This window comes from Euprymna scolopes, chromosome 18 (genome assembly GCF_053919585.1).
Source record: "Euprymna scolopes isolate OS-2025 chromosome 18, ASM5391958v1, whole genome shotgun sequence".
NCBI lineage: Eukaryota > Metazoa > Mollusca > Cephalopoda > Sepiida > Sepiolidae > Euprymna > Euprymna scolopes.
In genome coordinates this window covers 36,666,041-36,680,333 of record NC_136499.1, presented here as the reverse complement: position 1 = coordinate 36,680,333, position 14,293 = coordinate 36,666,041, and positions in this window count along the sequence as shown.

Below are 14,293 nucleotides of genomic sequence, written 5' to 3'. Positions count from 1 at the left end.
ACCAATAATGTTTGTTTTGTTTTTGATGTCACCAATATAAACATTATTGTTTCCATAGTAACCGATCATGCTTATATAATAATCAGACTATATGTATATATAAATACATATATATAAATACATACATATATATATATATATATATATAATAAAATAACAATTACAATAAGTTTACCAAGGTAATCAAAATGGTAAACTTATTTTTTTTATATTTAACAGACGCCCCATTTCTTGAACTAGGCCATTTATTTGTTCTTCTGATCAGTTTTCTTAATTTAATTCTGGGACTTTTACGTGCATATCTAAGCTGACCTAATAATTAACGCTAACTTTCGCGCTTTTTGTCTGGGTCGGTTTGACCTTGCTTTTCAATTTTATACTTTCACCGCTTTTCGTTTTTTTTTTGTTTTATTTTTAAACCTTAAATTTTTTGGATTCATCCAGCCTTGACAGACGTGTTTTAAATTTTATCTCCAGTGCTTTTCTTTTAATTATTTGGAATTCATTCCATTTGCGCTTTTTTCCAAGGAACTCTGCCTTTTGGATTATTTTGGACCATTTGGAATTTACCCATTGGATTGAGATTTTAAATTCGACCGTTTTGGATTTACCATTTTTGGATTGTTATCCTTCACCGGACTATCCATTCATGTGAAAACTTTTTATCATTTTTCTTTTACCTCCTCTTCCCCTTACCTCACCCTTTTTTATCCAAATAAGATCTGTGACTTGTAGTTACATTAAATACATTTATATGCAAAATCCGATCCTGCATTTTGCTAATCCCTGCCCTCTGATGAGAAGGAGAGTATTTCTTCGAAACTCCGCGGATTAAGGACAATCCACTTATCTTGTGCTTCCTTTTTTAAAATTAAATATGTTTTTAACTTTTTTTCAAGATGTCTTTTAACATGTTTTATTAATCATTTGTTCATATATATATATATATATATATATATATATATATATATAAGCGCGATAAGACACGAATTAAAATCCGAGGAAAAATCCTGATAGATATTACTAGAGGTAATACCACCCAAAAAACTATTTTCAATATTTGTGCTGAAAAGCAAAATACGTGCCTTTGCACAGCTGGACATTTTCATTTCCTCTGATGATATCAGCCATTATTGAAAATCCATGGATTAAGGAAATTAATATAATCCTTTCTATATATTCCTTTTGTAAAACAATGAATTATTAACTCGAATATATGTGTCTATATTTTGATTTTCAGAATTTAATTTTAACAACTAAATTTATATATTTGTATATATATATATATATATATATATATATATATATATATACATATATGTTTTATTTTTTGTAACCAAGCAAATAAAACGGTAATAAAAAAAATAAAAGACATATGTCTCTGCAATAGTATTGAGCTCTCTCTTCAGGTTTTTGCTAATTACAAGTTTTGCTAAATATATACATATATATATATATATATATATATATGTATATATAACTGTTTTGTTCATAGGCTTTAAAAATAAAGGTACAAGATTTAATTTGAAATGTATTTATCTTCAAAGTGCACTTTTATACATTTTACAAAGTAAGGTATAAAAATGTAATACCTTACTTTGTAAAATGTATAAAAGTGTACTTTGAAGATAAATACATTTCAAATTGAATCTTGTACCTTTATTTTTAAAGCCTATAGTAAAACATTTTGTTTAACAACTCTCATGCCTTGGATGAACTGCTTTTCTAACTTGTATCCTACCTTTTTAAGATTATATTTTATTTAATTTATTAATTTGAATTTTAAAAAAGATGAATGTGATTTTTTATGTATTTATAAAAACTCTCCAACTCTCTATTTCAGATTGTATTTCTCCTCACACCACAACTCATTTTTGCAACCCCCTCTTTGTTTTATTACAGGTCTGGATATATATATATATATATATATATATATTGGTAACCCGATATATCGGAGAGGGACCTATGTTTTCTAGTGGTGTCCGTGCGTCCGTTATTCCGGAGAATTGGCAGATAATAGTCCATTAGTTTTTCCTGAAATTTTGCCACAAATTGTATTTTATTAAATAGATGTGCACAGTAAAAAAATTATTTTTGCGAAAATTCCCGTTGCGTCTCCAGGGGCTCAAAAGAGGTAAATAAATCCTCCAACATGGCAAAAAAAAAATGATACATTTTGCCCCACAACTTTTGATCCAACCGATTGATTTCTTTTTTACATGTGCTAAGGCCTGAAACTGCACCGTTGTCCATTTTCGGCGCCCCCAGTGACTTAAAAGAGGTTAAAAATGCCCGTAAATCACCAAAAATTACACTTTTTCCTCCATGGCTTTTGACCCATCGATTAGATTATCTTGAAACTTGTCTAAAATGTAAAACCAATTGTTCTTAATATGAATTTAATATGAGTGATCCTGACAAAATTCTGGATATATTCCTCTGGGACTTTGAGGCTAAAAATATATACCTTGTGGAGCACATTTTTCATATTACTCAAAACCTTGATATGTATGTCTACATAATGGTGTGTAATTCAAATATGCATGTCTCAATGCATGAAGCTGTACCGTTTTTCCATTTTCACTGGGATTCAGCATTCTTAAGATCTCAATATGGGCCACAAATGCCACAAAATTGCAAAAAAATGACACTTTTACCCATAACTTTTGCCCCATTCATTAGATTTTTATTATATTTTTCTGAAACTTGGCGAAAATGTGAAGGCAACTTTGGCCCTTCACACTTCTCACGTTCACCATTTATTCACTATTTGGGGGGGGGCTAATTGAAGAGGATTATAGTCCAAACACCGTCAAGTATTTGATATATTTTTCTGGCCTAAAGTTGGATAATTTTAATATATATACATATATATATATAAATATATATATATACATATATATATGACTTCTACTCCTTGATAGAATCTTGCAATCATTTACGAATGATGTCGTGGGTACATGTACGCTTATACAGCAGCAGCACCCCATTTCACCCTTGCTTAATCGTTCACAGATGAGGTGGTTCATGAAGAGGGACTATATTGTGCACCTTTGAGTGCCATGTCCAACCGGGTGAAGATTTACATACATACCATAAGATAACACAAAAATATGTGTGCTGGGTTACAGCACATCCTTATAACATTGTTGGTATTGTTTTAATTGGTGTAACTTAACGTGGTTTACAAAGTCAGGCTTAAAAAATTACATAAATTTGTCACAGTTCTTGTTGAAGTGACTTAATTCATCTCTCTTTCTGTGAGCACATTTTAATATTTCATGCTTAATTGTATGATATCCATATCCACATATATATATATATATATATATATATATATACATATTAATTAATGTATATTAATAAATGCATATGTCGTTTAAAAACAATATATATCCCGCCCCCCCATGTGGGGGTACAAAAAGGGAAAAGTATTCCCAACTCGCATTTAGGTAAAAATACACTTTCCTGAATAATTGAATTAATTCAAAACGTATCGCAAAAACAAAAACAAATGACATCAATATATATATATAAAGGAAGAAACCGTATATTGTGGTCATCAACGTTTCGTAATACTATTTCCGTATTTCTCATAATATATATATATATATATATATATATATATACATATATATATATATATATATATACCAAGTAAAAGGTATAAAACTCATGAAATACAACGTTATTTATAAAGAATGCCTAATAAAAAGCACAGAGTATAATTTTTCTATTTATATAGAAAATATTACATAGGTAATACACTGGACAATACCATGTCCAGTTTAGCAACTATGTAATGTTTATTATTTCAGTTGCCTGACGAAGAGTTTTTGGTTTTTTAATAAACCAGTCGTTCCGAAACATTAGTATGCCAAGTGTAGCAACTATGTAATATTTGTCTATATATATATATATATATATATATATATATATATATATATATATATATATATAAGAGACAAGGAAAACAAAAGGCAGTGGAAAACGGACATTTCCTTTAGTTTCAGAGTTTACTTGTTACGCACCATTCCAATAACCATTTATTATTTTCTTTCAACTGCCATTCTATTTAGATAGCCACGCACGTTATTATTGACTGACTGTGTGCGATGGCCGTCGAATGTCGGCCAAATAACCAAATACCTCGTGCAAATAAACAGCACTGTTGTCTTTCCGAATGCAGCAAGCGAGGCGAGCGAAGTGAAGGGTATTTTTGCCTAGAGCTGCGTTCAAAATAATGAACTAGTCAACCGAAGTTTGACGAAAGCAGGCTTCAAAAAAAGCTATATATAAATATGGTCCATTACGACGTAACAAACACACACGCGCTGGGACAGCTGGATGCAAATTACCACGGATGAATAGCTAAATAACGATGAATATGCGTATCTATATTGATCTATTAATATATCAATCTTACGTTACCTATCCATTACACCCTTTTCCCAGCTGTTTTTGTCTGTGTTTCGTTCTCGCTCTACAAGAAAAACCACACACACATATATACATATATACAAATATATATACAAAGGCGGTAAACAGAAAGTCCGTACTTGTATTTTTTTTCAAAAACTGCAAATTTAAGTTAAATTTAATGTAACTATTTAAACAAACTATACCTTATTTTATTCGCCTTTTATTCTTCTATAAGTTTACATGTTCATATTTGAATTTTAATTGAAATATTGTAGTGTTCACGTCAATTTAAAAAAAGTAACTTTTAATTGAAATATTGTTGTGTTCACTTCAATTTCAAAAAAGTAACTTTTAATTTAGGAGTCAAAAAGAAAGCCCGCACAATGGAAAATTTTTAGTTAAATGTCACTTTAGGACATTAATGCAACACCAATACAACAAGAACACAATGAACTAGTAAATATCTTGTAGCATAGCCTTTTGCAATTAAACAGCCTGTAATAAATGTGACTCCTGGAATTAGACTGCAACAATACTACTTTTCTTTAATTATTGTGCAAAGTTCTTCCAAATTTGAAATTGTATCATTGCGTAGCTGTTGCTTGATGTAATGCCATAAGTTTTCGATAGGATAGAGGTCTGGAGATGGTGCAGGTTAATCCAAACACGGAATATCATGCTCTTCAAGGAACCTCTTGATATTGCTAGCTGTGTGAATGGGAGCATTGCCCTGCATGAAGATGGGTGTTATCCTCCAAATTCCGACCGAAATAGGGTAGACAATGTTACAATCAACATATTAATGTACTTGGTCAAATTAATTCGACCTTGCAAGCGAACTCTAGGCCCGGAACCATTGGTACTAATAATGCCCCACACAAAAAACTGAACCTCGACCACCTTGCAGCGTTTAAACTGAACACCTAGGATTAAAGTTCTCGTCTTTCCCCCGACGGACGTACTGCATACCATCACTGCCTAGCCTATTCTACTTGCTATCGTCGCTAAAAAGCTCTTTTGACTAATATGAAGAGTCATGATCTTCATTGCATCTGACGAAGTCCAGACAGAGCTTTTTGTTCTTTACAGAAATCATTGGCTTGCGTCTTGCAACATATCCTTGGAGATTAATTAGCCTTTGACGATTAATAAGAGAAAGTCGTTGCATATGAACTAAATGTTACGTTGTATAACCTGGAACAACCACAATTACGATTAGAGATGTTTTGTTGCCTGTTGGTGGATATTTTAAACTGATTTAAGACCGATAATTGAATCTGGTTTTAAGCGAATTTGTTGCTGCCGACTTTGTTTTTGCCTCCTGAATTGGAAGTTATTTTTTAAATTGATAAGAACACTAGAATATTTCAATTAAAAGTCAAATATACCCAAGTAGAGGAATAAAAGGCGAATCAAATGCTGTATAGGTTGTTTAAACAGTTACATTAATTTTAGCTCAGATTTGCATTTTTTGAAAAAATTACAAGTGCCGACTTTCTTTTTGTCGGCAATGTGTGCGTGTCACTGTGTGCGCAGTTATATTTAAATAAGTACGCATATAACTATAAATATATATATATATATATGAATTTGCTGATTTTAATACTCGAATTTTTAATCGACCTATAATTTTAATCGACTTTTCATCGACGTTACATATTTTAACTTATCATCACCTAACGCCGTTTACTGTACATTTTAGTTTTCACTTTTAATTCTCATTTTCGTTCCTTCGCACTTTTACTTCAACACCTTAAGATGATTCGTGGATGAATCGAAAGCGCTCGTGACATCATCAATTATGGAACTTTTATTAATATTTTTATTACGGACAATTAAAAAAAGGAACTATAAGGCAAAGTTTTTCTGTTGCATTTAGTAATAATTGCTAGAATCTATATGTGTGTGTCTATATATATATATATATATATATATATATATATATATAAGTGAACGTGCCTGTGTGTCTGTGTGTCTGTGTGTCTGCGTACATTTTTCTACGCAATAACTCTGTCAATTTTTAGTCTACATACTCGAAATGTGATATACAGGGTACTGAGATTTGAGAAAATCCATGTGATTAGTTTTCGGCCAGGAATTTCCCTGTTAAGAGGTCAAAGTTCAACGATCTGTCCTTTGAGAACTCTACCAAACGTCTGCGGCAATTTTGGTTCTACACACTTGAAATTTTAGATATATTTTCCTTGGGCATGGATCTAATTTAATAACTTAATTTGAGCCCAAAACAATAAATTTTAGGAGGGTTATAATAGAGGTCGAAGTTAAAAAAACATTGAGCTATTCGGTTTCTACCAAATTTCTCAAACAGTTTCTGGTCTAAACATTTGAAATTTAACATAAAGGGTATTCAGAAATAGGACAAGCTTTTTCATCGGTTTGGGTCGAAAATTTTAGTTACCAATATATAAATGTGTGTATGTATGTTTGCATGTCTGCCTAAAACTTTCAATAGAGGCGACTGATTTTACCAAGATCAGTATCGTTTTAAATTCGACCTTATATACGACAAATATCGAAAAATTCGCTAAAAACATTAATATCTTCCCCTTCAACTAGGCACTTATGTACAGGGGGGGGCACTTTTTTCGCCGATATTTTGGAAAGTTATCCTCTCCTTTAGATTGTCGAGCCTTAATTTTTAAAAAAATGCCGCTTCCGGTTTGGCGGTGGTCGTAATAGCATAGACGTCAGGTTTTTAAGCCCGTTCTTGTCGTCCTTCGCGGTACGGGTTCGAGCCTAACTCTTACTACTACTTTTTTTTTTGCTCAACATTCACCTCCAAACACCCGGAAAACCCCTGACTGAAATGCTTTCTTCGTTTCCTGATCTCACCAAAAGACTTCATGTCACTCTGGAAGTATCAATTTCGGTTTGTTTTTAATTTTATTAATTTTTAAACAATTTACAGATATTATCCTTTGGATTTTATAACCACAGTTATACAATGTACATGCATACTATGCTAAAAAACAGTAAATGTTAGCTAAGGTATTAACTTCGGCAGAAGAGAAGACTTTTGCAATATCTAAAGCTCCGAGGAAAAAGGGCTTATTAATCACTCGTAGGGGGAAAGGCTTTTCCCGGGCTAAAATAGACTTAAATATCATATTTTAATTTGTTCACATTTCGTATATATTTTATAGAGTTGTGATTTCAAAAGTAAAAAAAAAAACGTGTGTAGGTGCTATCAACTAGAAACGAAATCAAATCAGCAGCATTCGAAGCTGGTGACGTCACCATTGTACCAATGTGACACGCATGTAAAGTGATTGAAAATTAAAAGTTAAAAATAAACTAAGATTAATGTAAAAAATATTTACCAATTTTTATTTTCAATTTTGACGCATGTTTGGCCCCTTAAAACCAATTTGAACCGAGTAAAGACCCATAAAAGAACACTCTGTAAAATATGTAATAATTTGAGGCCCCTAGCACTGCTCTGCGACTTTTAGTTTCGGAGAAGATAGAGTTTTAAAATACGGAAACAGAAAGACAGGCAGCCAGAAGACAGACTGGCAGACATATAGCCATTTATTTATTAGATTTTAAAGGTATTCTGCAGAAAAAAAAAAAATTGCATGTAAATTTTGATTTACGGTTTTCAGTTATCCTTTTTCTGTTTCGCTCTATTGTCGTCATACCGTTTTTTTTTTATTTAGTTGAGATTAATATAAATATTACTATTTGTATTAGTTTTAAGTTTACATTGGCTTTTTTCTAGTACTTGTCTTATTTATTGCATGATTGGTATATACTTGCATGGCTAATCGTTGCTAATATTTAATGACCTCACGATCCGGTGTGTCAACGGTGTTATTCCGTATATATACTAGCAAAAGTATCCGTCGGTGACTGGGTTCAAAAACAGCCTACAGAAAATGGACTCTGATTTATGAAAGTATGATAGGTTCTGAAAAGGAAGGGTTGTAAAGAGATAGCTTCGAATTTGGAGGTATCAAAGCCAAATATGATGAAAATAAAAATAAAATAGATAAAAATCATAATTTATTATACTATACCTGTTCACACTGAAACACTTATCAAAATATTCTGTGGATCTATATTAAAAAAACTTGTTAAACTTTGTGACATATTTCCATTTCATGGAGGTCAGGCGCGAACGAACACCTATAATTTTATTATACCATATTTCTTCAAACTGAAACATAATTATCAAAGAATACTTACGCAGATAGTTATGAAAAGTCTGTATTAAAGTTTGTGTCTATCTCAATGCTATGGAAGCCAGGCGCGAATGCAGACCCCACAATTTTATTATACCGTCCCTATTTAAGTAAACATACTTATTAAAGTATTATTATGTACATCTATATCAAAAACACTTGTAAACGTTTTTTTGTAGTTTTTAATTTTATTTTTTAATTTCCATCCTTTGTGGACCAGGCGCGTACGGAGACCCCACAATTTTAATGAATCATTAGTATGCCAGATAATCATACCCATTCCTGTGTCTCGATACATCTTCTATTATTATATATAATCAATTTTCTATAATAGTCAAGCATATAGGAGCGTATTCGTGAACAGACACACACACAGACCTTCAGCTTTATATTATAAATATATATATATATATATATATATATATATATATATATAGTGGTGTATAAATATATTTTCTTATAATATATACGAATTCTTATTTAAGAAGCCCAATGTAATTACATAGCAATATAGTGAACAAATGGCAAAATAATATATTCCAAAATTCATGATATCGACCATATTAATGACTTATGACTATTGATTGAAATAGGTTTAATACTATCATTTATAGGGATTATATATAGATTGAGTTAATCTTTTAATAACATTAAGTAAAAGATATTAGAACTGTATAGGCATTACTTATTAGTGGGATATGGATAGTAGTGGGTTATGTATGTTCAAAATATTAATGTAAAAAAATAAATAAAAATAAGAAAAGATGATATATCGATAGATTAGGTTGAAGGGGGTAACTCTACCATACTTTAAATAAAATAAATTTTAACTTTTTACGTTTACGGTAAACAATTCAGTATTCAGCAACTGTTTAATCTCAACCAAACGTAATTATATGTTTAGAATTGACTGATACTACGAATTGTAATATTTTCATAAATGTGCATACATAAATTATAATTAAATAATTTACTAATTATTAGATAGAACATTTTGATAGAAAATTCATTAATTATTGGAGAAGTTAGTTCAAATAGTGCAATTACTTTTAAAATTCCAAACGGCGTAATGAAAAATATTAAAGGTATTTGCAGGTTCTCTTCCAATTTTCGGATTTTAATCATGTCAAATCACACTTTATTTCCTTTCGACGAATTGATTGTTGGTATTACTTCTGATGAGTAAAAGGCATAATGGATTCACTGATTGATGAAATAATTAAGTGATTGATTTTACGCTACGAAACGGGCACTGTCATAAATTGTAAATGTCAACTGGATTAAAGGAATAAATTAAAAGAAGGCCAACGTCATGAATTTAGGAATATATATTTTGTCATTTATTCACTGTCTTACTCCCTGTTTATATATATATATATATATATATATATATATATATATATATATATATATATATATATATATATATATATATATATATATGCCAGGGAATGTAATATGCTACTGATGTGAAGTAATCAATCATTGGGGAGCTTAAGACCCTCTAGAGGCCCAAGGAGATAGCTTTTGACCGATCCCGGGTAACGGCAGGTGCCGCGGGAATTTAGGGTTGATAAATATAGATATATGTTAAAATCATTGTCAAAATAGATATATTTGCTTTTTGGTTGGAAAAACCTGAGAGAATTTGTTATTTGGAAAAACTCAACAATAGGAAATGTGAGGATGTATTGTACTGATTGAGTGATGAGTGGTGAACTCAAGGTTATAGGATTTTAATCTTGAATTGAATCTCAGATCGTGGTTGAATAGCGCATCCGCAGTTTGAGTTTAGCGTGATTTGATTGGCTGGAATTAGTCAGATTGCTTTTTGGTTTCGAGGAGAACAGATGGTGTGGAGACTGCTGTTCCCTGAAGACGCCCTCCTCTTCCGCCCGTCTGACGCTGTCTGTAAAGAGATTTGAGACTTTGAAAACTTACTAATAACGGAGGAGATTTGTAGAAATTAATTGAACATAAGTTTGGTAAATAATTCTGTAGAATAGAATTCACGTGTCTGTTTTTTCTTTCTGCTTGCAACTTCGATATGCGCTTTCAGCATACATGGTTCAATGTAACAACCCTTAGAGAAGTACAAGGCGATACGAGCCTAGAGTTCCAGATAAACAGGGGTCCTAGCCGAGCTTCATCAGTGTGGTGTTACATTAATGGTGCCGTGACCAGGATTGACCTTGGGTTGCCACGGGAGAAAAGAAAAAGAATGAGTTGGGATTGCGTTATAATCTTACATTATCGGTGACAGGAGAAAAGACGTACTTAAAAAGAGACGGACAGACGGGTTCATTTGAAAAACGAAGGAAGGAGAGACAGAAAACGAAATCGATAGAAAAACGCCCGGTTGAAAAAAAACGTTTGGACATTTCAAACAAGAAAAAAAAACTTTAAAGAGAAACGCCCGAGAAAAAAAAAACTTTAAAACTTTTAAACTTTTAATCAGAAAACGAAATTGCGTGTAAAGGACATTAAAAAACTTTAAACAAAAGAAACGCCCGTTTGTAAAAAACAAAACGTAGAGGAAAGAGTTCTTTTGACAAACCCAACAAGTACGCGCCGCGAAGCGACGATAAAGAAGAGAGAGAGAGAGAGAATAAAAGACGCTGCACAATCGAGGTAAGTGAACCTTTATTTTTTTTCGCCTATGCAAATTGGCCTGGAGAGAGAGAGAGAGAGAGAGAGAGAGAGAGAGAGAGTAAGAAGGATTATATTGAGAGAGATAGAGAGCGTGTTTTGCGTGTCGCTGTGAATTTAACTTAATATCTAAGCAATGGTAGCACTGTCGCAGCCTGGTAAGAAGGGTTGTTTTTTTTTAAGAAAGAAAAGAAAAGAGAAAGTGAAGTAAACGGACCAATCGCTGCTGCTTGGACGGTTGATTTGGGGGATTGCGTTATCTTATATATTTTCTTTTTACTGAATACAAAGGATTGAGAGAGAAGAAAGAGAAAGTTTTATTTTTTTAATGCTAAAACAATTGATTGAAATCCAATTGACGCTTAAATGAAAATTAATTTTTTTCATTATTGAATTAAGCGTTTGAAAGAAAAAAAAGAGAATGTGGAAAAAGTTTTTATTGTTTTTGCTGATTTTTTTTGTGATTGCATAATTGTATTTATTATTCTTTTGTTGTTTATATTGAGTTAAATTCTGAAGAGAAAGTTCTTGTTTTTTTTGTTTTGTTTTGCTTAAATGAAATCGCTTATAAATATTTTGTTTATACCGAGCTAAATTCTGAGGGGGAGGAAGAGAGGGAAGAGGCGAACGTAATTTTCTTCTGTGTGAATTGTACACATTATTACATGTTGTTTTTTATTGTTGTTGTTGTTGGTGGTGGTGGTTGGGTATCATTTGGCGTAGAGGGATAAGCAAGGATATTGATGAAATAGATGGCTGAATTGTGAGAATGTCGACTGATGTCGTCAAGAGCGAATCACTCCCGAAAAAGGGAGAAGTTGACACCGATCAGAATATAGATTAGTGAACAGGAGGCAGAAGCCCGGGTTGAGTTAGTCATGGGGCGTGGCCGATCAGAAGATTTTACCAGGGAGCGGCGGGGGTCGGCGGAAATTCTCTAGCTCTGTTGGGGAGGTTTGAATCTCCCGAATTTAGATGGGATGTAGGTGAACTGGATAATTGGATACATTCTATTTTGAAGAAAAAAAACTGTTTTTGATCTTACAGACAGGAGGTGATCTCGCTGTCATGTGAACACATCAGAGTCAGTCTTAAGGTTTATTTGCCAACAGATAATCGATAACCCTCAGTTGAAATAGGAACAATTACGAGCAGTTTTAGAAACGGAGTCCCCTTAATGCAATGAGAAAGATGGTTCAGATGAGAAGCTGAGAGAAAACGGAAAAGTGCAGACGTTATTCGCTGCTATATTGTAAGAGGCTTTAAGGAATAGAGATGTCCAAGCAGATGTCATTAAGGATGGTCCGGCCGATCTGCAGGAAGCAGTTGAATTGGCCCGGAGTAGGGAGCAAATATGGGCACGAATTCGTTGTCCCCGGTTACAGGAAATTGATTCGGGGAGATGTAGTCCTTACCGAGGTGGGTCACGAAAACTCCAACGGGTATCAGAGAAAGAGGGTAGAGAGTGACCCGATGTGTGAGAGACGGGTTCGTTTTAGCCATATGGTTTGCCGATATACGCACGCGGCGGACCGTAGATTGGGAAGAAGAAAAGATATTAGTAGACCACCCCCTATGCCACCAGACAAAAGAATAGCAGGTCAGGCGGTCAGAGTGGAGATCGGCTCCCGCTTGCCCATGAGCGGCTTGGGGAAGAGAAAAACAGGGTTGCTCCCTGATGACCCTTACAGACCAGGAGGCCAGGCCAGCCGTGAGGCAAGGGGTGCCTGAGTTGCTTGACCTGTGGTCAGTTCGGTCATATGGTGCGAGGCTGCCCGAAGAGGAAATATGGGCATTGTCGGGAGCTAGGCCATGCGTGGAGAGAGAGCTCCCGAAAAAGGGGAGACTCCTGGATGTAGAAACGAAGCGAAAAGCATCTGCCTTAGGTTAACCCAGGAGAAAGAAAAAGGTCAAAGCGAGTGAAAGTTCGCTGTATCCTGAAGGCAAATCAAGAGCTTAGATGTCAGATGGTGGGGGGGGGCGTGAAGGTGGCAGCCCTGATCGACACGGACGCCTCGGTAAGACTGATTAATTTCAGTACTTATCGGAAGATGGTTGGCTGAGGACGTTTATGTACGGTTGACCTGGAATTGACACCGGCTGACCAGAGCTAACTACGCCTGGAAGGACTTAGCGGGCTCCCCTGTGAGGCAGAGGGGGTACGGGGGCAATTACAGGCTTACGTGGCACCCGATTTGTGTGAGGAATTAATATTAGGATATGATTGACTAGAAATAATGGGAGCAGCGGTTACCTTTGCTGCACCGACCCTGTGGTTGAGGGGGGAAAGATATCCCCCTGAGTGGCCGAAAGCAGCTAAAGAACCTTCCAGTGGTGACCTCAGAGGATACGGAAATTCCTCCTGAAACAATAGTGTCCACAACAGGAGAGATCCAGGGACAAAGGAAGGGGAGTCCTGATGAATACCAGGTTACCTCCCTAAAAGAAGAGGGAGGCGGGAATGTTGTAGTGGCGATTAGTGATGCGATAGTGAGTGAACCTGGAAGCTTCCGGTGCTGTTAACAAATAATTCCTATAAGACGGTACGAGTTAAACGAGGAACCCAGGTGGAGACAGTCTGCCTTGTTAAGAGAATTCACAGAGCAGAGATCTAAGATAGAGAGGAGACACGGAATTTGCGGGAATCATCCAGAATAAAGAAAGAGGAAATGATAGCACCGCGTGAGTACCAAAGGGAGGTAATAAGACTGCTAGAGCGAAATCGAGATATTATCGCTTCCAGTGATCGGGAATTGGCATGCACAGACACAGTGACGATGAAGATAGATACAGGAGATCACCCACCTCTGAATTTGAAACCCCACCGAACGCCGATTGAGAAAAGAAAAATTGTAGAGGAAGCGGTGTCTGAGATGTTGGAGGTGGGGTTAATTGAACACTCCACCTCGCCGTGGAGATTCCCCGTGGCGATCGTGGAGGATAAAAACGGAGAACACAGATTTTGTGTGGATTTCCGGAAGCTGAATGCTATTACCAAAACCTTAGCGGTGCCTTTG